We start from the raw sequence: 24625 nt of genomic DNA, 5'->3' as shown, positions 1-24625 counted from the left end.
ATTGGTTACTTTGGGAACCTATAACCCGGATACTCCTTTACATCTCTTTAAAATGTGACATTATAAATCATCTCCTTCTAGATACTCTCACTTCTCTAGGTTTTCATGACACTGCTCTCCTGTTTCTCTTTCCATCTATCCAAACACTCTTCGGTTCCCTTTGCTGATTCTTTATCCATGTCATGCCCACTAACTTTCGTTGTTACCCAAGGCTGTGTCTTAGGTCCCCTTCTCTTTTTCCTCTATATTCTCTGAACTAGTGATCTCATAAATCCCCATGTATTCATTTATCATCTCATTGCTGAAAATTTCCAGATCTATTTATCCAGCCCTTGTCTCTCTGCTGAGCCATAGTCACAAGTCTCCCCTGTCACATCTCGAATTGTATGTCCTATAGACGTCTTAAACTCAATGTATCCAAAACAGGATTTATCATCTTTACTCTCACAATCTTCTCTCTTCCAACTTCCCTAGTACTTTTATCCAATTTCCCTCGTACTTTCAAGGGCACTACTGTCTTTCCACATCCCTAGGCTCACAACCACAGTGTTTTTCTTTACTCCTTACTCTGAATCACACCACATAATTCAATTTATTGTTCAATGTTATTGTTTTTATCCTCAAATATATATAAAATATTTTCCCCCTCTTCCACACATATGGCCATAATCCTTCTTAGAGGCCCTCTTGACCTCTCACCTGAACTAGTGCAATAACTTTCTAAGTGGTCTTTATCTTTCAAGTCTTTCCGTCCTCGAATCCATCTTCCACTCAGTTGCTAAGATGATTTTTCTAAAACGTATGTTTCGCTATATTACCTTCTTACTCAGTGAGCTCAATTGGCTCATTTTTACTACCAGAATAAAATAGCAAAAACTCTGTTTGGTATTTGAAGCCCTTCACAACCTGGCCTCTTCATATCTATCTGATATTTTTATGTTTTACCCTCCTCCATTTACTCTACAATCTAGTGACACTAGTTTATTTGCAGTTCCCCAAACATTGTACACACCATTTCATCTCTTTGCCTCAGTACTGGGTTGTTCTCCATGCCTGTGACCCCGTGAAGAATTCTTCAAACCCTCACCTCTGCCTCCTACTTTTTCTGGCTTCTTTCAGGATTCAGCTAAAATCTTACCTTTAGCAGGAGTTTTTTCCCAGTCTCCATCAATTGCCAATACCTTCCCCTTTCAGATTATCCTTATCTATTTTGTATATAACTTGTATTTATCTAGGGACAGTGAGGTGGTGCATTGGGTAGAGTGTCAAGCCTAGAGTTAGGAAGACTTGCTTTTGTGAGTTCAAATCTGGTTTCTGACATTTACTAGTTGTGTGTCTATGGGCAAGTACTATAAAGGTAATCCTCTTCACACAGCCTATAATCCAACTAAGACTAAGTCCCTATATCTTTAGGTATTAGCTATGGGACAGAAGTGTTAAGTGACTTCCTCAGAGTTCCATCAATAGCAACTAATAGAGAAAGAATTTGAAATTAGATCTTCCTAATTCTAAGACAGTAACCATATCCACTATGTGAAACTACTTCAACATTGATGTTGATGTAATTAAGAGAAAGAATCATAAGGAACTCTGTTGGTCACCTTAGTGAGAAGGAGCATCATATTAGTTTCCTGAATGAGAATTTTGATTGGGAAGGAAAGAAGAGCACAAGAAAACAGCTGGACATTAGGGTTGTGGTTACTGTCACCTAGGGATGTGAAAGAAAAGACATATGAAGAAGAATCTCAGAAAGCCAAAATTAATATTTTACAATTTCACAATTTTCCTAAGGGCATAATCTATCTGACTTTGATGGACCATGAGCCTAGCCTAGAGTCATATTTCTTATTTTCTTATAAAATCACATAAGAATTTAAATTATTATGCTAATGGAAGCTTACATTTCTACTTTTAGTCCTGTGAACTAAATATTAGGCAATGCAAATATTTTTATTTAAATTTTACAGGTAGCCTGAAGCATAGAGAAGTTAAGTTCATAGTCATATAGTCAATAATGTTATAGTAAAGACTCTAATCCAGATCTTCTGAGTATAAGTACAGTTACTCAACCATGTTGCCACCTTTCAGGGAGGGCATAGAAGCACTTGTCCATGAAGAGCATTAGCCCGTGGTGTCATAGCTTAGGACAAGCATTTGAGAATAGAGGCTTGTTGGCACTTTCAGTTCCATATTGGCACTCAAATCAACTCTCTTCCACTTGGGTATGGGAATCCACATGTCCAAGATGCCCTCCTGCCAAATACAGACATGTTGCTTGGAACTGTGGAATTTGTCCTAGTGAAGGAAAATGCTCATTCAACTCTTATTGAAACTGAGGTTAAGCTAGGATGGAGTCAAATGGAGCCCAAATCTTATAGACTTACAAAATGTCAGAACTGGAAGGAAATTTAGACATCAATCCCTTCAATCTAGAAAGGAGAAGAAGTAACTCAGACTTGGTTTCAGAGCAGGGATTATATATTAGATCTGAAAAAAAAAAGGAAATTATTTCTGCTTGTAATACCAGTCGTGGCCTCCCTCAAGCACCCTTCTGGGGCAACAGGTCAATCTTTGGTCACATTACTCAGGACAAAGAGAGAAACAACTCCAAAACCTTCTAGGCACATCTTGGGCCCAAACTCAAAGTCATAACCTGGTGTATAAAACTGTCCCCAAAGTCCATCATTTGAATATAGGGAGTCATTATTTTGATCTCTTTCTCTTCCTGTCTGGGTTGCCTGATCCTCCTGCCCAAACTTCTGGACTTCAGGGCTAGAGAGAATTTGAGAAGTCAGAGAAGACAAACTTCAGGGCAAAAATCTATGGGATTGGAAGGCAAAGATGATTCAGAAAGCCATAGTTTAAATGTTTCCTGCCTTCTTTCTCCTTCTTCACCAAGCAAATCCCTTATTTTCCCATCCAAGAGTAGGCAGGGGAATACGGTGCAATTCTAAGCTTGCCTCTTGATCCTAAGCTGCCTTCTTTCCCCTAGCTGGTTTATATATGGCAAAGAATTTCCTGTAACATGCTCCCCATCTAAGAGGGTTAATTTTCTTATTCAAAAATGTACCTGCCTCCCCATCTACAGATTGAGAGAGAATAGATTTTATCAGTCTTGAACTTTGCCTGAGGAATCCTAGAAGACAATCAAGTTGCTCCCCCTGGATAATCTACTCCTTTGTAACAAACAGGCTGCTCCTGGATGGGACATATTTATATCTTCCCCTTTCACCAGCTTGTCACAGACTCATCCTTCACCCTAAGTACACCATCCTCGGAGTAGCCCTTCCTTGTTTCTGATAAAATAAAAGCTTGTCAATAACCCTTTGAATTTTCTACCCAGAGGAAAATATCCCCTTTAAGTCAAAACTCTTGTCACTAGGTCCTTGTTTCAGTTCTAATTCTTATACCTTCCCATTCCAACATGCATTAATTCCCTGACATTTTCTCTTTCATGGCTATGTCTTCCCTCTGTCTGAATCCTTCCCCTCTCTTTTCTCTTTCAGAATGACAGGGTCTTTCTTAATGCCAAAATAGAATTTCATATCTGTAATTGAGTTCACTTTGAGGGATTTTCCAGCTTCAGGTGGAAGCATCACCTCCTCTTTTTTGTAATTTTGCTGCTTTTGTACTTGCTTATTCTGGCTAGCAATTACATCATCGTGACCCTCATCCACTTTGACCATCATGTTCACATACCTGTGCATTTCTTTTTGCGTGTCTTGTCATGTCTGAGGCATGCTACAGCTTGGCCATAATTCACCAGATGTTGACTGGCCTCCTGAGCCCATTCCAACCCTCTGCTGTTCTAGAATGTGGCACCAGGTCTTTGTCTATCTCACCTTTGCTATTAACACTTGCTTCTTGCTTACTTCAATATATTACAATATCTATGGAGCTATTCATGACCCTCTATAGTACTTGGTCATCATGGGGAAGACAGCACGTATTTAATTGGCATGTGGGTGGTTAGTAATTGGTTTTAGTATGACCACCCTCCTGTTGACATGTGTGTTTAATCTCCTTTTCTGTGAATCCAGCATTATCTCTCACTTTTTCTGTGATGTCTGGCTCCTCTTGAAGCTTGCCTGTGTTGACATCACGATCTAAGCAATCATCACTTTTGTCAACATTGTGTGTGTCATTGTGTCGCTGTGGGCTTGGTATTCATCTCTCAACTCTTCATCATCTTCACTATCTTCAAGATTGCCTCTGATGTGGGTAGGAAGAAATCCTTTGCTTTCTCTTCCTCCCATCTTTACCATGACTGTGATTCTATCATCTATCTTATGCCCAAGTCCCAGAACTCTCTTGAGGAAAACAGGCTTGTTTCAGTGACTTATGCTGTCACCACTCCACTTCTAAACTCTGTTGTATATAGCTTAAGGAATGAGTCTATGCAGGATTTCCTGTGTTGAGTTATAGGCAAGAAACCCTTTTCCTTTTAGTTAACTAAACCAGAAAAAATCATCTAATGATAGTCTTATTTTTCTGATATCTGGAAATTAAGAATATTTCATTGGATTCTTTACCCCACTGATTGCTAAATGAAGAGAGAGAGTAGAGCCCTCTCAGGTATGTACTATTAGAATAGAATAGTGATGTTATCTATCTTCTTTGGGGCAATGATTTTTCCCAAAACACGGAAAAAGGCTCACATCTGGGATAGATATGGAGGAGACAAGAGGAGGCTCCCAGTATGTTAATTGAAATAGAACACTGAGAGGTGTATGATCAATACAGAAAAAAGGAAAGATGAATAAGACGTTTTAAAAAAACAGACACGTACACTAGATCTTAGTTATGTTAAAGAAGACGACAGATTGAAAATGCAGGGTAATAAAGGGAAATGAAGACTGAAAAAAATTCAGAACTAAAGAAATTCCTATGGTACACTTATCTCCTAAACTGGACAATACTGGAGTTGGTGACAACATTCACTATTTATAGTTTGCTGTCTCTCTGTCTTTGCTATACCTAATACTAACTTCTACTAAAGGCAGCTGAGCTGAGTGTGATGTTGCTAAAGATAAAGTGTGAAGGATGATTGCTGGAGAACTTTTGGGGGTGGGGCTATGTTCATAGAATCAAAGATTTTGTGAGCTGGAAAGGACTAAAGAAGCCAGTAGTCTAACCCATCTACAAAATGAAGCCCTGTCATGACATTCTGAACAAATGGTTGTCTAGCTTCTCCAAGAAGACCTCCCAGGAAAGGAGATCCACACATCTCAGGACAAAATATTCAGTCAGAATTATTAGGAAGTTTTTCCTGACTTCAATCCTAAATTTACTTCTTTTTAACTTCCACTTATAGATCCTGACTGTATACACTGAGGACAAATGACACAAGCCTAGTTTCTTGATAGCCCTTCAAACACTTAAAACCTTTCTTATGCCCCCATGGGTTTTCTCTTCTTCATGCTTGACTTGCCCATCCTTTGACCTATCCACTTGCCATGGGCTTAATGCTCTGCATCATCCTTATTACCTTTCTCCCAATAACCTAACTTATCAATTTCCTTCATAAATTTTGGTGCCCAGCCGTGACAGAATAGTCCAGATAAGGTCTAATGAAGGAAAAGCACAGTGTTACTTTCACAGCAGTGAACTGACATTTATTGTAACTGACTCAGTTTTCATAGAGAGCATTTACACCTCAGAATTTGGCAAATGCTCCAAATCAGGGCTTAATTTATTGCTTTATTGATTTCTAAACTTGAAAAATGATGGAGAAAATGTTACTGATGCAGATTAAACTTAAAATTGTGTCACATGTGCATTTTTTGAGAATGGTAGCTATATATTTGGACTCTCACCTCCCCATTCCTTCATATTGATTTTAGAGTTTTCTAAAACCTCCAGATATTTTCTCAGAACAACCGCTTTTTATCCACACCTTCCTCTTATTTTACTTGTGAAGTTGGTATTTTTGCACCCAAGTGCAAGACTTTGCATTTATCCCCACAGAACTTCATCTTGTTGTATTCATCTCAATGCTCCAGACTGTTACAATGCCTTTGGGTCCTAATTCTGTCATCTGCTGTGTTAGTTATTCCTTCAAGTAGAGTGCCATTTGCAGATTTCATACCTTTTCCCAAGTCATTAATAAAAATGCTAAACAGCTTCTTGTGGCCAAACACAAATCCCTGGGGTACTCCATCCACTAGATAGTCCCTGCCATCTCCATATTGCATCATTAACAATTACTCTTTAATTCTAGTCATCTGGCCAGTTTGGAATCCATGTGATTATATTATTAACACATTCTCCATCTTCTCCACAAGAATAGCATGAAATTCTTTATCACAAGCTTAGCAGTTTAGGTAAACTATATCCACAGCATATACATCATCTATAAGGTTAATAATCCTTTCAAAATGGTTAAGCAGCCATGTCGTTTCAGTTGTGATCCCATTTGGGGTCTTCTTGGCAAAGATACTGGAGTGGTTTGCCATTTCTTTCTTCAGCTCATTATACAGATAAGAAATTGAGAAGTGAGGTTAAGTGAATTTCCCAGTCATGTAGCTAGTAAGTATACAAGATCAAATTTGAACTCAGGTCTTCCTGGCTTCAGACCTGGCATTCCATTCATTGTGCCATCTAGCTGCCCTCAAGCTGCTATGACTTGTTCATGAAGAAGCCTTGCTGGCTTCTGGTCATCATCTCTTCCTTTTCCAGGTATTCATATGTTTAATGACTTGTTCTAGAATTTTCTCAGGTATCAACATCAAGCTCAGTGACCTATCACTTATAAACTTTGTCCTATTCCATTTTTTAAAAAAATTGGGGCATTTATCCTTCTCCAATCTTGTAATATCTTCCATGTTCGCCACAATCTTTCAAATATTCCAGATGACTACATACACCAATTCTCCCAGGACCAAATATGTACTTCATCAAATACTTAGCACAGTTCCTATCACATTAGTAAGTACTTAGTAAATATTTTTTGACTGACTGACTTATCTATAACAGGTGACTTGAATTCATCAATGACATTTAAGTACTCTTTCTCTGTTTCCTGACTTATCTTGTGCATCAACCCTCTCATTTTTCTTCTATTATTTATAGTCCAAAACTTTAAATTAAAAAAATACCCTCAAACTATATCCCAAAGTTGAGACTGCTCCCTCAATTTTAAGCATTTCTTGTGTGGGGACAGCAAAAGTTGCACCAGCAATTGCAAAGAACCCGGGTCTTGGAATTCTGCTGATTTGTAGAATGATCCTTCACCAAGCAGGTCTGAAATATTCTCATGATGTCAGGTGATATTTCCTCATTTCTTAGGGATCTAGCCATTCCCAATAAAAAAACCCCTTTAAATGTAGATGTACAATGACTCCCTGGAGGAACTCCCTTTGTCTTCTGGGGGCCTCTTCCCTTTCATTTTGAGTGATCCCCACTACTCACTGCTCTGAAAATGTGGACAGGAGAGAAGAGCATTCTTCAGATCAAGCAGAGACTTTTACATTTTTTACCTGTACTCATTTCCTTCTCGTGTTATATGTTGTTGTTGAGTTGTGTGCAAGTTTTTATGACCATGTTTAGTGCTTTCTTGGCAAAAATACTGCAGCAGTTTCCCATGTCCTCCTTCAGTTCATTTTACAGATGAAGAATAGAGGCAAATAGGGTTAAGTGACTTGCCTAGGGTCACAAAGCTAGTAAGTATCTGGGTCCAGATTTGAACTCACAAAGATGAATCTTCCTAACTCTAGGCCCACTGTGCCACCTAGCTGCCTTCTCATGTTATATGGTTTTCAATAAATTTCGTATGCCAGTTGGTATCTGTTACTTAGGAAGCCCATCAGTTATCCGTGGAAATGGGATTCTGACACCTTATTTACTGACTCAGTGTATAAACTCATGGTCACTTCATATTGAGTCAATAATGACTAAACACCCTCTGTTTGCAGAGGCCTGGATTAATAATAGTCTTTTAAATTTTATGAGAATTGAGGAGTTTATTAAGTGTTGGGATTGGAAGCTCAATTCCGTGTGGACAGTCTCGGGCAGGTAAAGGTGGGAGCTTCTAAATCTTAGAGCTCTCACGAGACCCTCCCAGGAAACGGCAGAGAATAGAGGTGAACCGAGCTATCTCGAGTAATTCCGCCTCTTCCCATGAGAAACGTGATGGGAGAGAGATCTCCCCGCCCTCGAGATGGTCCCGGATCTGGGCACACTATTGTTATCTAACAGCACGGTATTGAGATGCAAACTGTGCAGCTGAAGGTTAAGTAGGATTGAGGAAGCCTGAAAGCGCTCTTAGCACGTGAGGAGCCAAGAGGACAGTAGGCTCCGCTTCTCTTCTCTTCTCTCTCCCCTCCCCCTCTCTCCCCGCTTGTACTTCTACTTCCAATCCCTTAAGATCTTAGCCTCCTTAGGAAATCTCCCCCTCTTCCTCCTAAGGAAGACCCCCCTGCACTTGTAACCGAGACCCTGAAATAAAGCTCAACCCTTGTTCGACTCTGGAACGTCCTTTCTCTCATATGAGCATCCGGTTTTGGCCAACCGAAGACCTCGGAGGTGAGGTAAGAAGACTCGGGTAGCCCACACAGGCCTCTAGGCCTGGCAATTAAGTTAGGGTCCATATTATTATTCCATATTTTTCCTGGCTCTGTTCTTGATTCTCTAGATTTTTCTTCTTCTACCTCATATCCTTCTTATCCTATGGATGCCTCTGCCCCTGTGACTGCTTTTTCTGATTGGTGAATTCCTACTCAGGAATAATATCTGCTTTTATTTCTTTTCTAGTTATGCTCTGACATTATGCATTTCCCTCTGCAATCAATTGATATTTATTAAGTTCCTTCTATGGCCAAGGTATTATACTGTGTTCTCAGGATACAAAAAGAGGCAAAAGACAGTCCCTGCCCTCAAAAACTTACAATCTGATGGAGTAGACATAATGCAAATATATACAAAGCAAGTTATATTCAGGATAAATAAAAATGATAACAGAAGGAAAGCACTAGAATTAAGAGGGGTTGATAAAGTTTTTCTGAGTTGGGACTTAAAGGAAGCTAAGGAAGTCAGCAGGTGGAGTTAAGGAGGAAGAGCTTTCCAGGTATGGGGAACAGCCAGAGAAATTTTCCCATGTTATTAGAGTGGATTTTTTTTTTTTACTTAAGCAAAGGATTCTCCATTTATTCATGTTAAATTTCATCTTATATTCACCTTATTATTTTAACCTTTGAGAACTTTTTATATTCGTACTCTGACATCCAGTGTGTTGGCCATCTCTCTCAAGATCATGCCATTTGCATATGTAAAATGTAACTTTATAGTATGTAAATCTTTGATCCAACAGGGACTTTATTGTGACATATGCATGAGAGATGCATGTCATTCCATTTTTTTTCGCTATCCTGATGGGCAATTTTTCTAACAATTTTCAGTTACGGAATAATCATCTTCCCTGTCCGTTTTTTTGTAATCTTGAATTGGGGAGATGATACATAGAACTTCTAAAAATTTTATCATTATTAGGGCAGTTAGAAGGATTCTGTATAAAAAAGTGGGTGTGGGAGTAAGTGATCTGTACTGGGATAATGTAGGGAAAAAAGGACCCGTGAGAAAGGAGGAAGTCCAGGGAGAAGGGACAGGGGGAGGAAGAATGGAGGAAATTATCTCACATAAAAGAGACTCCCTAGGAGAAGAACTTTTACACTGAAGAAGAAAATGGGAGGGACAAGAAACACTTAAAACTCACTCGCATCTAAATTGGTTCAAAGAGGGACGTATAAATATAATATGTATTTGTGTATATATGCATAATACGTCCATTTTAATATTGTATATATGTTATATACTTTTATTATATTGTATGTATATATGTATTTATATGTACATTCATGTACGTGTACATATACAGATATATAGGTATAGATATAGATATATGACCAATTGACAATAGAAATCTATCTTACCCAACAGGCAGGAGTTAAGCTATTCAGGGAGGATGAGTACCTCTGGTGTGAGGGCTTACTGATCTTTTTTTAAGGGTTACTCATTCAGAATTCATGCACAGTGGTCATACCCCATAAAACCATCTCAGCAGTTGGACTAAACGAGGTTGATGGTAACTGAAAGACAGAAAGCCCTTAAACCCATTGGTAAGTTAGGAGTCAGTTCTACTCCAAGCATATGAAGACTTTCCTCTGTAGAATGGTAGGATCAGAATGATTTGTTCCAATGGCCATGAAGATAACTAAAGCAAACACTATGGAGTGTTTAGACATTGATCAGACATCAAAAATGCCAAGGTCATTCACTACATCCTGGGCCATCATGAGTCATCCTGATATTTCTCTTGCTACTGGATTTTGATGACTCTCAAAGAGAGAGTGAGGCTGATGATTTTGTGCAACTCTGCCTTACGTAAATCCAGTTCACACACAAGTCAAGACATCACTCATGATGTCATTGGTCCTCTTCAAAATGAAGCATGAACAACTACTGAGCAAGGAAGTAGAACAAAAGAAGTATAAGAAAAATGGGAGGGTGGTGAAAAAAGTGAGAGTAGATAAAAGACAGCAATGGTTGCCAAAAATATTTGAGAAGAGAGAGAAAGAAAGAGGGGAGAGAGAGGGTGAGGAGAAAGAGAGGAGGAAAAATAGAAGAAAACAGAATGGAGAGAAATGCACAGTTAGCACTCATAACTGTAAATGGGTGGTGCAGGCCAGAGATGGAGGCTGGGGATAGGAGCCCCTGGAACCTGCTGTGCCTGAACTCAGGCAGGAGCAGGGAAAGTTTGGAAGGGAGCAGAACCTTCCCTCATGAGGTAGGACATGCAGTAGGAGTGGAGAACTGGGTGAAGGAGGAACACTGGAGCTCAGGACTCCACCATGAGTTGAGAAGGAGGCTGTGCAGCAGGACAGGAGCAGTAAGCATGCATTCCCGCTGGATCCCCCTGGGATGGGTTGGGACCCAGGGGGTGAGGTTGTTTAAGGTGGGATGGGGGAAGTGCTGTGGTCCCTAGGGGCCCATCCTGTTGACTTTGTTGTCCAGTCACCCCTCAGGACTTGGAAGTAGGGGGCTAGAGCAGTATTAGAACTTGGAGTCTTTGACTCATTTGAACATTTGTGAATCTGAGAGTGCCAGGTAGGAACCTACATCAGCAGTAGGGGGAGAAGAAGGATATACCCCCAAGAGTACTTTACTTGGACACTTTGTTCTGGATTGAGGGAATTATAACCTACTGTGACCTAGGGGTGGTTTGTGTTTTCTGCTAAACCTGGGGATGTGTTGTAGAAGGAAAGGCCTTGGCCTGAGATCCTCTGATCATATAAACAAGTATTTTGGAACAGTCTATGCTATGTAACGTATTTGTGTCCATCTAAAACGATGTGCCCATTCTGGTTGTGAATTCTTATGTTATTATGAATTGTGAATGTTTTAGTTTCTTGAATAAGGTTTAATTTTGAATAAAGAGGACTTATTATACCTTTCAAGTTGACCCTTTAAAATATAAATATGTATTCACAGCAGCAGCCTGTGTTGTGTGTTGTTTTGATTGGTATTGCACTAGAGTGGCATGAAAAGCTGGCAACTACTATGTATGCACTGAACACAAGTTGGCTTTTGTGATCAGAATCAGAGGTATCAACAGTGTTAGTCCAAAGGTTCAAAAAGTATTGCAGCTTCTTCTTTGCCAAATCTTCAAGGACATTTTTGTTAAGCTTAACAAGGCTTTGGTTAACATGTTGAGTATTGTAGAACCATCCTGAGTATTGAGAACCTCATTGCGTGGGGTTACCCAAACTTGAAGTCTGCGAATGACTTGATTTACAAATGAGGTTATAGCAAGATCAAGAAACAAAGAATTGCTCTGACAGATAATGCCATTATTGCAAAGTCTCTTGGTAAATACGGAATTATCAGTATGGAGGGCTTAATCCATGAGATCTACACTTTTGACAAGCACTTCAAAGCTGCCAAAAATTTCCTGTGGTCCTTCAAATTATTTTCTCCATGAGGTGGAATGAAGAAAAAGACTACACATTCTGTGGAAGGTGGAGATGCTTGTAACAGGGAAGACCAGATCAATAGGTTTATTATAACAATGAACTAAAGATCTCTACCATGATTATTTTTCTAACGGTCTGTTAATAAAAATGTCTGTGACAAACAAAGAAGTCATTTTCATTGGTAAATTTTTGTTTCTCTTTTGCCATCTGGCCAAGTCTGTTTTAGAAGGCATTATTTTATTTTATTTTTGGTCTCTTTTACCAAACTGTTTATTGTCTTTTCATAATTTCCTTCCTTAAATTTCATTTCTTTATCTAATTTTTCCTTTACAAATCTTAATGATTTTTAAATGCATTCTTTAACTCTCCCAAGAATTCTTGTTGTACTTGTGTTCAATTCACATGCTTCCTGTTGAATTTTTGCCTGTAGCTATTTTGACTTTATTGTCTTCTTTTGAGTTTATGTCTTGATCTTCACTGCCACCATGGTAACTTTTTATGGTCAGGCTTCCTTTTGGTTTGCTCATTTTTTTTTTTGCCTTAACTGCTTGATTTTGAGCTTTATGCTAAATTTGGGCTCTGTTGTTAGTGTGGAGAAGGGAGGACCACCATCTTAAACTTCAACATTTTTATACTGCCATTTTCTGAGCTAATTCTGAGAATTTGGAAATTTACAGTGCTTGTGATGTGATGTGATCTGGGGGAAAGTGTGGGCACTATTCTCCTGATCTCTGTTCCTTACCCAGAAAGGGCCCTTGATCCCTTGGGATTTCAATCAAGACTACTTTGCAGGGGTCCTGTTACCTCAGACCAGAAACAATCTTATTCCTCAGGGTTACTGATCCCTTGTGACCAAAAGAGATACTGCTCCTCATGGCTCCTGTTCCTTCTTGGCTGAAAGAGCTCCTCTCTGCCCTTGAACTATGAAGTGGATGTGGTTATTGGCCATGAATTTGCCAAATGTCACCTGATCCTACATCCAGTGCTAGCAAAAGTGTTCTTTCTAATCTCTGTCTAAGCAATTGTCAGGTCCTCTTATTGTCTCTGGCTCAAGAGCTCTCTATACTCCTTATGCTTCTGTTGCCACCACCTAATACCACTCTATCACCTTAGCTCTGCTCCTTGAACACCTGTGCATCAATTTTAAAATGATTCTACAACTTCTCCAACATTGGCTTTTCCCATATTTTGTCATCTTTGCCAATTTACACTGTGTGAAGTAAAACTTTAGAGGTATTTTAATTTAAATTTCTCATTATTATTTGGAGTATTTTTAATATAGTTATTAATAGTTTGCAATTCCTTTGAGAACTATTTGCAACTATCCTTCAAACATTTTTCCTAACAATACCTGTCAAGTTGGAAATTCTTTCTCAAGTAATTTATGTTTTCAAGTTTACTGAATGTTGGGTTGGAGAGTTCCAATATTTCTAATACTACCTTTTTTATTCAGTTACAGTGATCTATTTCTTTATTTTAAAATAGTATCAAATACTTTTCATGGTATAGCTCTATTTTGAGGACTGGATGTGTTATTTCCTTTCATTCCTACTTCTTTTTCATTGTTTCTCATGAGATTCTAGATCTTCTTTTCCTTCAAAGAAATTTTGTTATTCTTTTGTCTAGTTCAGCAAAGTAGATTGCAATGTCACCAACTGTTTATATTAATTTAATAATCTACATAACTTAATCATGGTTCAGCCCTGAGGACGGAATATACCACTAATCATTTTTTATTCTTTAGTTCTTTAAGGAGAATTTTATTATTGCATCTATTCTATCGTAAGAGTGCTTTGGTAATATAAGATGGATAAAAAGACAGACAGACAGACAGACAGACAGACAGACAGACAGACAGACAGATAGATAGATAGATAGATAGATAGATAGATGGATAGATATAATTATTTTGGATGGGATTTCTCTTTCACTTATTCCCTTTTGTATTGTGTGATTAATATATAAGAATGATGCTGATTGGTTTATTTTATATCTGACTATGTTACCGAAGCTATTGTCTCAATTTGATTACTGATTCTCTAAGTAAACCATTATGTCTTGAGCAAACAAAGATAGTTTTCACTCCTTTTTCTCTTTTTGCATGCTTTTGGTTTCCTTTGTGTGGTCTTCTCCCCATTTCTAACGTTTCTAGAACTATGTCAAATAACAGTGGGAAAGAGGGCATCCATTTTTATTTATGAATTTATTGAGAAAGTTTCTAGTGTTTCCTCATTATATACACTGCTAATTTTTACTTTTATTTTGACATATTTTTAACTATAAGAATAGCAGTTAAATTATACTTTAAGACTTTCAAAATTTTTAATATATTATCTGATTTGATCCTTGCAATTTTAGGAAGTAAGTGCTGGGAGATAGGTACTATTACTATCAGTGCTTTGCAGATATGTTAAGTGACGTACCAAGTGCCAGTCACAGTCTAAACTCCTTTTGGGGAGATAGAATATATTGTTCTGTTCTTTTTTTGTAATTTCTTGTGGATGTGGAATAATTTTGTATTATTTGAATTTACTTTCCTTTTAGATAAAAAAACCTTTTATCATATAAATAATAATAAGCACTTTTAGATTTGCAGAGATTTCAAATGTTATCTGATCCTCACAACTCTGGGAGATAGGTGCTATTATAATCAACATTTTACAGAGATATTAAGTGACTTGCCTAGGGTTGATTGTATTTTGAGATCTTTTGTTATTTTGGGATAAAATGTTCTCATGGGTGTGGAAGAATTTTGTGTTATTTGAATTTTCTTTCTTTTATATTTGAAATTGTTCAATTTAACTACCATGGGCCTTGAAATTGAAGTGTGGGTTTTGATTTTTTTTCCTTGAGGCAATCTACAGAATACTGATGTTTTGTTATATGTATTAAGAAATTCTGAGGAATTTTCTTGTATTATTTCCTGAATTGTGGTATTCAGGGTACTTTTGTGTTTTTTTTTTGTCATATTAACCTGGGAAACTTAAGATCTTTAAGTTGTGCCTGAATACCCTGTTTTCAAAATGAATTCTGTAGAATTTATGTTTTCTTTTAATGTTGTTGCCTTTGGATTTGTCTGTCAGGTTTTTTGTTTTCGTTTTTTTTTTTTTTTTTACAGTTTAGTATTTTTGTTCTATACCTTTTGCTTTGTCTTTCACTTCTTTAGGAATATTTTTGATTCTGGAATAATTTTTTTTCTAATATGAAAATTGAGTTTTGAAAGCTTTAATCAATGACCTACATAAATTTCTAGCTACTTCTTTAATGAGTTTAATTTTAAAAATTATTTTTGTATTATCTGTTTCATGTTCTCTTGGGAATTCTTTGGGATTTTGTATTTCTCTAGGAATTAATTCATTTACTTTTTTATTATATTTGTTAAGAAATTATCTTAGATAATTTAGCACTCATCCTCACTTCTTGTTTTAGCATCCTCTCTGTTGATTTAATTTCTTGTGTTCTAGGCCTTTACTGAGGTTTTTTCTCCTGAGATATTTGATATTCTAATTTTTTTTGTATTCTCTAATCACTAGGTTTTTTATCACTCCCCACTGCTGATGGGAATACCCCCAACCCCTCCAAAAAAAAGCTGGGTTAAAAGGCTGCCTTGTTTATTTCCCTTAGTACTCTCTAAGGGGCCAAAATGACCTCAGGTGGTCTTTAGTTCCTTCTCTTTCAGGCTTGACACAGCTGAATATTCTCTCTGATTCCTACCTTAACTATCCCTTGTTTCTCATAACTAGTCTCACCGAGCCTCTGCCATGTTCTGTGGGATAATGTGTAAAGAGGAAGGGTGTTCCAGGCAAATAAATACTTCATAGCCTTTGGATTTCCTAGTCCATACCTTGTCCTAGTCAAAAGCCAGTATTCTTTCATTGTATGAAAATAAAAAGGCTTTTTGTTAGATATAAAGTCATCAAGTAATTCACTGTGGAGGGAAACTCATGAATATAATGAGTTGGAAGGATTTCCATCTAAGTACATTTCTTTTTCTTTTTTTTTGCTATCTATCAGAAGAATCCATAGTGGAGAGTAAACCTATTAATATACTAAATAAGAAATGGCCTTCAACTGGAAAAGTGATTTTGTTTGCTGTTGTATTGAGAGAGTATGTAATTAACTACATGAATGTAATGAATGTGGGAGGTATTTCAGCAAGAGATACAATCTTTGATTAAAAGTTAGATAATGCAAACTAGAAAAAAAAACACCTTATAGTTGAAGGTAGTTTCTAACTTCTTACTGTGGTTTTTCAAAACCTGTTTCTTTATTTTCTAGTCCTTGGCATTTCACTCCCTTATTTAATCATATTTTCAACAGCTGATTTTGCCAGAGTATTCTCAGGAAATTAAGGGTTTTGGTGATAAGTCCTTAATTCTACCTCTCATAAATTTTCAGAATCATTAACCACTTTGTCCTTTTATTCATAGAAGAAAAAGGTATGCCTGTTTCTTGCTGTCTATTTTTTTCTGCTCCCCAGATCCCATTTGCACCTCCTTACTCCAACAATCATTCCTTTTACCTGCTGACTCATCTCCACAGGGCTTTCCCTACTATGTCAGAGAAACCTCTTTACCCTAAAAGCACATTCTATCCCTGGACTTTTTCTCACACTGGAATACTCCTTGGCCCTGACACCTTATCTTTTGGTTGACTGATTTATCTCTGTATCTCCAAACTGAGGAGAAAGACTTGGGCAAAAATGCCTTCAATACCACTCAAGGTTGCAATGCTGAATCATCTCCATAGGACTTTCTCTATCATGACCCCTTCCATGGTATCTTCTTGCCACTGCCTTCTTTTCAGCTCTATTTTGTATGTTATCTCTCCTCATTAGATGGAAACTCCTTGAGGGCAGGCGCTGACTTTCTGCCTTTTTTTTTTTTTACTCTCAGTGCTTAGGAAAGTGCCTGGCACATAGTAAGTGCATAATGAATGCTTCTTAAATGATGGGCTAATTTAAGTTCTCTCTCTTCTTCACTTTAATCACATATGGCTGGCAGAATCTGTTTTTGTTGTTTATTGGAGAGGGGATAGGTTTTACCAGAGAAGCAGCAGTGGGGAAGGGCAGGGGGGGCTAGGTGGTATAGTGGATAAAGTACAGGCCTAAAGTCAGGAAAGCTCTTCTTGAGGTCAAATCTGGCCTCAGACGTGTAATCCTGGGGAAGTCACTGAACTTAACATTCTTCAGTTTTTTTATCTGTAAAATGAGCTGGATAAGGAAATGGCCAACTACTCTAGTATCTTTGCCAAGAAAAACCCAAATGGGGTCAGGAAGGGTCAGACATGACTGCAAAATGACTAAATGACAACAGCTGTGGGGGTAGGTAGGGCAACAGGGATCCTAAAATGTGTATCAGTCAAAAACTCATTAGTTAGTTAGCTTATTCTCTTCTCTTAGGGTACATGGAAACTATGGCAGTGGTGGAGTGAAGTTGCCAGTTGAACACCTTACACTTGTGCAGAATTCTTTGTTTCAGAGGATTAGAAAGTTAAGATATTTTAGAGAAAGTGACCAATTAGTCTACTGGCAGATCTTATGAGGCTATCATATCTGATTCTTTTCTCATTCAATCAACTTTTCCTTTATTAACTTAATCTCTATACCATTAGATGCATAGATGTTTAGTACTCATTCTTCCAGTGTCACTGATACTTTCACATTTTTTATGTCTTTAATTATTTGTGATGTTTCGGCATTTGTCAGATACACATGCTCCAACTCTAAGATCCATATAGGCAACGAGTAGCAGAACTGCAGCTTAAACTTACCTTTTCTGACCACGAAACGCAGTATTATTTTTGTTAGGCCATGCTTACCATACATATTATAATTTTCAGCATATTGTAATACACCTGCCATTTTTCATTTTTATAAAAATGTCTCATGCAATTTATACTGATTTTTAAAAGTATGATGACTTTCTCTTAGTTTCTTGGAAATAATTTCCTAATCCTTGTGGTCCTGAAGTACTAAAATAGGCACAGGATCTCAGAGTTGAAAGGAATCTTAGAAGTCACCAAGTGCAACCCATACTAAAATAAGAATCTCCTTTATAGCATACCAACCAAATGGTCATCCAGTGCCTGTTTGAAGACCTTCACTGAAGAGGGTCCCAAGGCACTGCATTCTACTTTTGGACAGCTGTAATTCTTAGGAAGAATTTTTTCCTAATACCAAGTCAAAATTTACTTCTTTACGACTTACATATATTGTTATTAGCTCTGCTCTCTAGAACCAAGAAGAATAAATCCAATCCTCCTTCCACATGAAAGTCCATCAAATAACCTATCCTCTTTAAATCTTGTCTTCTCCAAGGTAGATGACCTTTCAATTAACCCTCATATAGTATGAACTAGAAACATTTTATCATTCAGATTGTCTTGCTTTAGATTGGGTTCACGTTCTCAATGTTTCTACAAAATGTTGTGCTCAGGATTATACATCTGATCTGACTAAGGTAGAATAGAATGAGACTATTGTTTTGTTGGTCCTGGATTCCATACTTCCCTTTAATGCAATCTGAAAGTTTTATTTTCCTTATTGAGAGTCTTCTATTTTTTTAACACAAGAGAAAATGGTGTGCTTCATTCTGCGACCCAGTTCCATAGTTCTTTCTCTGAATGTGGAAGGCATTTTGCCTCGAGTCCATTGGGAATTTTTTAGGCCCTTGAATTTCTGTGAAGGGCTAAGTCTACCAGTAAAATTACTCAAACAGTGATTGTTGCTGTGTACAAACTTCTCCTGGTTATGCTCCTTTCGCTTCCAGGACTCTCTGAAGTCTTCCTGTTCATCATTTCTTATAGCACAATAATATTCTATTACATTCATATACCACAACTTGTTCAGCCATTCCTCAATTGATGGGTGTCCCCTCCATTTCCAGTTCTTGGCTACCACAAAGAGAGCTGCTATAAATATTTTTGCACATGTGGGACCCTTTCCCATTATTATGGGAATGCATAATATCTTTGAGGTACAGTCCTAGAAGCAATATTGCTGGGTCAAAAGGTATGCACATTTTTGTAGTCCTTTGGGCATAGTTCCAAATTGCTCTCCAGAATGGTTGGATCAGCTCACAGCTCTATCAACAATGAAATAGTGTTCCAACTCTCCCACATCTTCTCCCAACATTTATCATCTTCCTGTTTTGTCATGTTAAGCAATCTGATAGGTGTGATGTGGTACCTCAGAGTTATTTTGATTTGCATCTCTCTAAATGATAGTGATTTAGAGCATTTTTTCATATGAATATAGATATCTTTAATTTCTTCCTCTGAAAACTGCCTGTTCATATCCTTTGACCATTTATCAGTTGGGGAATTGCCAGGCCTAGAGGCCTGAGGGCTACCCGAGTCTTACCTTACCTGTCCCAGGTCTTCGGTTGGCCAAACCGGATAAACGTATGAGAGAAGAGACTTTCCGGAGTCGAACAAGGGTTAGGCTTTATTCAGGGTCCTGGTTACATGTGCAGGGGAAGCTCTTCCTTAGGAGGGAGAGAGAAATCTCCCAAGGAGGCAAAGATCTTACGGTAAGAGATTGGAAGTAGAAGTGTAAGTGGGGAGAGAGGGGGAGGGGAGAGCGAAGAGAGGAAAAACGGAGCCTTCTGTCCTGTCAGGGCCCCTCCGCGCTAAGAGCGCCTTCAGGCTTTCCTGACCCTAATTAAGCTCTCCGGCTGTGTAGTTTGCACCTGAATACCGTGCCTGTTAGATAACAATAGGTGTGCCCAGATCCGGGACAGTCTCGAGGGCGGGGATGCTCCTCCCATCATGTTTCTCACGGGAAGAGGCGGAAATACACGAGATAGCTCGGTCTCACTCCTCGATTCCCTGGTATTTCATGGGGGGCCTCATGAGAACTCTAAGATTTAGAAGTTCCCACCTTTACCCACCCGAGACTGTCCACATGGAATTGAGCTTCCATCCCCAACAGGGAATGACTTGTGTTCTTCTACATTTGATTCAGTTTTCTATATATTTTGGAAAGAGTCCTTTATCATAGATACTAGTTGTAAAAATTCTTTCCCAGTTTTCTGCTTCCTTCCTAATCTTGGTTGCATTGTGTTTGTGCAAAAACTTTTCAATTTAATATAATCAAAATTATCCATTTTGCACTTCATAATATTGTCTGTCTTTGTTTGGACAAAAATTTTTCCATTCTGCATAAATCTGACAAATACACTGTTCCTTGCTCCCCCAATTTGTTTATTGTATCAGTCTTTATACCTGTATCATGTATATCTTTGGACTTGATTCTCATGTTTGGTGTCAGGCATTGATCTATGCCTAGTTTCTGCCACAATGTTATTCAATTTTCTCAGCCATTTTTGTCAAACAGTGAGTTCTTATCCCAGAAACTGGGGTCCTTAGGTTTATCAAACAGTAGATGGCTATGTTCATTGATTACTGTGTCTTGAGTACCTAAGCTATTCCACTGGTCTACCACTCTATTTCTAAGTCAGTACTAAGTGGTTTTGATGATTGCTGCTTTATAATACAATTTGAGATCTGATAGGGCTGGGCCACCTTCCTTAGTATTTCTTTACATTAGTTCTCTTGATATTCTGGACCTTTTGTTCTTCCAGATGAATTTTGATATCATTTTTTCTAGCTGTAGAAAATAATTACCTGGTAGTTTGATTAGTATGACACTGAATAAGTAAATTAACTTAGGTAGAATTGTTATTTTTATTATATTAGCTTGACCTACGCACAAACAACTGATGTTTTACCATTTACTTAGATCTGACTTTATTTGTGTGAAAAGTGTTTTGTAACTGTGTTCATATAATCCCTGGGTTTGTTTTGGCAGATAGACTCCCAGATATTTTACAGTGTCTACTATAGCTTTAAATGGGATTTCTCTTTTTATCTTTTGCTGTTGGGCTTTATTAGTAATATAGAGAAATGCAGATGATTTATGTGGGTTTATTTTGTAAACTGCAACTTTGCCAAAATTGTTTATTATTTCAAGTAGTTTTTCACTTGATTCTCTGAAATTCCCTAAGTATATCATCATATCATCTGCAAAGAGTGATAAGTTAATTTCTTCTTTGCCTACTTTAATTCCTTCAATTTCTTTTTCTTCTCTTATTGCTACATATAACATTTCTAATACCATGTTGAATAACAGTGGTGATAATGAACATCCTTGTTTCACCCCTGATGTTATTGGAAATGCATCTAGCTTAGACATCTATTACATATAATGCTTGCTGATGGTGTTAGGTAGATACTGGTTATTATTTTATGGAAGGTCCCATTTATTCCTATGCTCTCCAATGTTTTCAATAGGAAAGGCTGTGTTGTATTTTTTCAAAAGTTTTTTCTGCATTTATTGAGATAATCATATGGTCTCTATTAGCTTTGTCATTGATATGATCAATAATGTGAATATTTTTCCTAATATTGAACCAAACCTGCATTCCTGGGATAGATCCTACCTGATCACATTTTGTTATTCTCATGATAAGTTGTTGTATTCTTTTTGCTTATATCTTATTTAAAATTATTGCATCTATATTCATTACAGAAATTGGTCTATAATTTGCTTTCTCTGTTTTGCTTCTTCCTAGTTTAGGTATCAGAACCATATTTTTATCATAAAAGAATTTGGAAGGAGTCCTTCTTCACCATTTTTTCCCAAATAGTTTATATAGTATTGGAAATAACTGCTTTTTAAATGTTTGATAGAATTCACTTGTAAATTCATCTGGTCTGGAAATTTTTTCCTAGGGAGTTCACTGATGGCTTGTTCAATTTATTTTTCTGAGATGGGGTTAGTTAAGTATTTAACTTCCTCTGCTGTTAATCTTGGCAATTTATAATTTTGAAAATATTCATCCATCTCACTTCAGTTGTCAAATTTATAGACATACAGTTGGGCAAAGTAATTTCTAATTATTGTTTCAATTTCCTCCTTGTTGGAGGTGAGTTCACCCTTTTCATTTTTATATTAGTAATTTGGTTTTCTTATTTCTTTTTTTAAATCAAATTGACCAAAGGTTTATCAATTTCATTGTTTTTTTTTTCATAAAATTAACTCAGCTTTATTTATTAGTTCAATAGTTTTCTTAATTTCAGCTTTATTGATCTGTCCTTTTGTTTTCACTGTTTTGAATTTGGTATTTACTTGGAGATTTTCAATTTGTTATTTTTTGAGTTTTTTCAACTGAATGCCCAATTCATTGATCTCCTCTTTCATTTTATTCATGTAGGCATTCCTCTACAAACTGCTTGACCAATATACCATACATTTTGGTAGGTTGTCTCATTATTGCCATTCTCTTGAATAAAGTTGTTGATTGTTTCAATGATTTGTTGTTTAACCCACGCATTCTTTAGGATTAGATTACTTAGTTTCCAATGAATTTTTTGGTCTATCTTTCTATGGCTTTTTATTATGTATAATTTTTATTGTATTGTGGTCTGAGAAGAATGCATTGACTGCCTTTCTGCACTGGATTATGAGATTTTTATGCCCCAGTACAACATCAATTTTTGTATATGTGCCATGTACTGCTGAGAAAAAGGTATATTCCTTTATATCCACATTCAGTTTCCTCCAGAGATCTATCATATCTACCTTATCCAGAGTTTTATTCACCTCCTTAATTTTTTCTTGTTTATTCTGAGGTTAGATTTATCAAGTTCAGAGAGGGGGAGTTGAGTTCCCCCACTAGTATAGTTTTGCCATGTATTTCTTCTTGTAACTCCCTTAACTTCTCTTCTAAGAATTTGAATACTATTCCACTTGGAGCATATATGTTTATTAATGATATTACTTCATTGTCTATGGTGCCTTTTAGCAGGATATAGTTTCCTTCCTTATCTTTTTTGATTACACCTCTTTCTGCTTTTGCTCTGTCTGAGATTAGGGCAGCAAGATGGTGCAGTGGATAGAGCACCAGTGCAGGAGTCAGGAGGACCTGAGTTCAAATCTCACCTCAGACACTTGACACTCATTAGCTATGTGATGTTGGGCAAGTCACTTAACCCCAGTTGCCTCATCCTGGGTCATCCTGACAAATATCTGGCCACTGGATTCAGATGGCTCTGGAGGAGAAGTGAGTTTGGTGACCTGCACAGCCCTCCCTCACTCCAAACAAAGTCAAGTACAAATCATATCATTATTTCTCTGATGGCATGGTCTTCTTTGGCTACAAAGGACAAATAGATTTGTCTGAGATTAAAATTGCTGCTCCTGCTTTTATTACATTTGCTGAAGCATAATATAGTCTGCTCCAACATTTTACCTTTACTCTTTTACATCCCCCTATTTCATATGTGTTTTTTGTAAACAACATATTGTTGGATGATGGTTTTTAATCCATTCTATTATTGGTCTCCATTTTATGGGAGAGTTTATCCTATTCCCATTCACAGTTAGGATTACTATCCATATATTTTCTTTCCTCTTTACCCCTATTTATGCTTTTAATTCTCCCTTCCCCTCCACAATAAAGTTTTAATTTTTGACCACCGCATCACTCAGTCTTTCCTCCCTTCTTTCAGCCTCCCTCCCTTTTACTCTTTTTCCCTTACTGTTTCTTCCCTCTATTTTAGTCTCCCCTCTCTTTTCTTTCCCCCCTCCCCTCCTACTGTCTACAGAGCTAGCTCGATTTCTCTGCTTAGTTGAGTTTCTTGTTCCCTCCTTGAATCAAATCAGATGAGAAAAAATATCAGACAATGCTCATGCCCTTCCCTTCTTTCTCTCTACTGTAATACGTTGTTGTGTCTCTGTGATGTAATTTACCTTTTTCTACCTCCTCCTTTTTTTGCGTCTCAGTCATAGCAAGAGGGATTTCCCTTTGCAATTTTCCTAGCCTCACAGGCTAAGAGACTATTTACCCCTTCAGCTGATCCTACCGTTCCAGGATTTTTTCTGGGGAAATATTCTTTGGCTTTTTCAAGGTCAGCAAGGGGAGAGAGATAGCATTGGCTCCTGGAAGTTTCTTATTAAGAGTCTTTTAAACCAATGAAAGGGGTACTCATATACTTATAAACTCTATGACAGAACCCTTTGAAATACATTAATTTTTTGAATGAATATCTAAAAGAGTTAGGGCAGCTAGGTGACAAAAAAGATAATTGAGTTTGAGGCCTGGAGTCAGGAAAACTTGGGTTCAGATGTGACCTCACACTCTTACTAACTGTGTCACTTTGGGCAAGTAACTTAATTGTTTGCCTCAATTTTCTCATCTGTAAAAGAATAGGAGAAGAAAATAGCAAACCACTATAATATCTTTGCCATTAAAACCCCAAACAGGGTCATGATGAGTTAGACATGATTGAAATGACTGAACATCTACACATATTACAGTTACTGCCAATGATAAATAAATAGCAGGATGGTGGAAGAGGAAAGCTTCAGTGTAAGGTTCCACAGAAGTCTCATCTCCCCTCAAGATTAAGGATGAGAAGTAATGGCACAGAACGAAAAGTACTAACATATTGACACTAGAAAAAGGATCTTGTAATTTCTTTTTAATTCTACTTGCCTATTTAACAGGCAAGGAAAATGAGGCCACTGGGGAGAAAAATATTTGCCTTTATTCACACAATTAGTAAGTGGTAGAACTGAGACTAGAACTTGGGTCTCTTGAGTTCCAATGCAGTGCTTGAGTCTCCAAAGTCATATGCATTTGGGGGGGGGGGGG

General features: G+C 37.4%; 2 pseudogenes; both read left to right on the top strand.

Annotated features, from left to right (window-relative positions):
• The first annotated feature begins 3621 nt into the window (after positions 1-3621).
• On the top strand, positions 3622-4418 carry LOC140523114 (olfactory receptor 10J3-like; annotated as a pseudogene).
• A 7119-nt stretch (positions 4419-11537) lies between these two features.
• LOC140528989 (large ribosomal subunit protein uL30-like) lies at positions 11538-12093 on the top strand (annotated as a pseudogene).
• The last annotated feature ends 12532 nt before the right edge of the window (positions 12094-24625 follow it).

Source organism: Notamacropus eugenii, chromosome 2, assembly GCF_028372415.1.
Source record: "Notamacropus eugenii isolate mMacEug1 chromosome 2, mMacEug1.pri_v2, whole genome shotgun sequence".
Lineage (NCBI taxonomy): Eukaryota > Metazoa > Chordata > Mammalia > Diprotodontia > Macropodidae > Notamacropus > Notamacropus eugenii.
The sequence above is the reverse complement of the archived record's forward strand: the minus strand, read 5'-3'. Positions and strand labels throughout refer to the sequence as shown.